At 53.4% G+C, this 1,959-nt stretch overlaps 1 pseudogene; it reads right to left on the bottom strand.

Moving 5' to 3' along the window:
• Nucleotides 1-181: 181 nt before the first annotated feature.
• On the bottom strand, nucleotides 182-273 carry LOC138380165 (small nucleolar RNA U13; annotated as a pseudogene).
• Between the last annotated feature and the right edge of the window lie 1,686 nt (nucleotides 274-1,959).

Below are 1,959 nucleotides of genomic sequence, written 5' to 3'. Positions count from 1 at the left end.
GGGGCGAGGGGGTGCTCCGGAGCATTCCTCTCCTCTCGGAGTTTCTGTCTGCAGTCTCTCGACTTGCTCTCACTCCCCTACCCTGCTGTGTGACTTTCTTTTTGGTCCTTTCATTTTATCTATTCTCTCTTTGCCTTTTCCTGCCCGCCTTTCCGCTCCCCCCCCCGGATTCATGGTTTCACGTCACGCGGGTGACGTGCCGACACACCAGGAGGCCCTTCTCACACGTGCGCGTGAACACGCAATCAACACGTTTATGAACTAGAAAGGGATCTGGTGTGACTTTGCTATTATTTCCCCTCCCCTCCTCCCCGCGCTGAGAATGAGTTTCCCCGGGCTCGTGTGCCCGCCTGGGAATCGGCTGCAGACGCCATGGCCCCGGGTCGACCACATGTTGCCCTGGGGTCCACCAGATGTCTCTGGCGAATTGGGGCCCTAGGGTGCTTGTGACGGTGTGGTCACTAGGTGTCGCTCTGGGCTCAGTATTCTTCCTTCTCGCTGTGACTTTGGTCTCTTTTTTTCGAAATTTCTTTCTTTCTTCCTCTTTTGCCCTGTTTCCATTTTCCCTTCTTAATCTCTTTCTCTCTTTTTGTTGCTTTTTTTCCACGGCAGATGGGTGATGTGTGTGTGGAGGAAACGCGGCGTCAGGGAGAAGACACATCTCACACGTGCTCGGGAACACCCGATCGTCACGCTTCTGAGTACCGACCGATGGATCTGGTCCCGAATTTTTTAATAGTTTTCTCCTCTCTCTCTCTCTCTCTCTCTCTCTCCCCCCCCTTCCTTCTCTTTCCTTTCTCTCCCTTCCTTTCTTTCTTTCTCTCGCTCTCTCGCTCTCGCTCTTCTTTTCTTTCTGACAGAGTCTCTCGTTCTGTTGCCCTGGCTAGAGTGCCATGGCGTCAGCCTAGCTCACAGCAATCTCAAACTCCTGGGCTCAAGCGATCAGACTGCCTCAGCCTCCCGAGTACCTGGGATTACAGGCATGTGCCAGCATGCCCAGCTAATTGGATATACGTGTGTGTGTGTGTGTGTGTGTGTGTGTATATATATATATTTTTTCTTTCTTTTTTTTTTTTTTTTTTTTGAAACAGAGTCTCACTCTGTTGCCCAGACTAGAGTGCCGTGGCGTCAGCCTAGCTCACAGCAACCTCAAACTCCTGGGCTCAAGCGATCCTACTGCCCCAGCCTCCCGAGTACCTGGGACTACAGGCATGCGCCACCGTGCCCGGCTAATATTTTTCTGTATATATTTTTAGATACTGTTTCTGTATATATTTTTAGATATATAGTTTCTTTCTATTTTTAGTAGAGATGGGGGTCTCGCTCTTGCTCAGGCTGGTCTCGAACTCCCGACCTTGAGCGATCCACCCGCCTCTACCTCCCAGAGTGCTAGGATTACAGGCGTGAGCCACCTCGCCTGGCGTGTACGTTCTGTATTCACAGACAGACGGAAGGCAGGGAGAATGTTACCCTTTCAAAGCCCGCCCTGCTCGCCTCTCAGCCCACCGATGGCACTCTGAATCCCGTGGCATTCCTTCACTCAGCTGAATTCTTCAGCACCCGACCCCCCCCCACCCCACCCCCGTGCCACGGGAGTTCGTTCTCATGGCAGAGCCATCGAGGCTGTTGCCACACGTGTTGTAGGTGCCTAGGCAGACTGTGCCCTGGCCCCGAGGAGGTACGGAACCGCCTATCGCCTCGGGAGGGAGGGACAAGATGTGTCCGTGTCCAAGGCGACGTCCTGTCGATCACGAGGAGGCCTGCAAAGGCTCGTATCTGCCAGGCATTGAGCCACATCACATGAAACACCGGTGTGTTCCTTCACTTAGGTGGTGTCGCGTGTTGATACTCACAGAGGATGATAAACCCACTCGCATGCCGGCTGAGCCCCCTGTGTCTCCTCCTCTATCCACTGAGGGAAAAAACCGCAACGAAAGGTAGAAAACCACAGGGGGGGAA

Source organism: Eulemur rufifrons, unplaced genomic scaffold (assembly GCF_041146395.1).
Source record: "Eulemur rufifrons isolate Redbay unplaced genomic scaffold, OSU_ERuf_1 scaffold_289, whole genome shotgun sequence".
NCBI classification, from domain to species: Eukaryota; Metazoa; Chordata; class Mammalia; order Primates; family Lemuridae; genus Eulemur; species Eulemur rufifrons.
The sequence above is the reverse complement of the archived record's forward strand: the minus strand, read 5'-3'. Positions and strand labels throughout refer to the sequence as shown.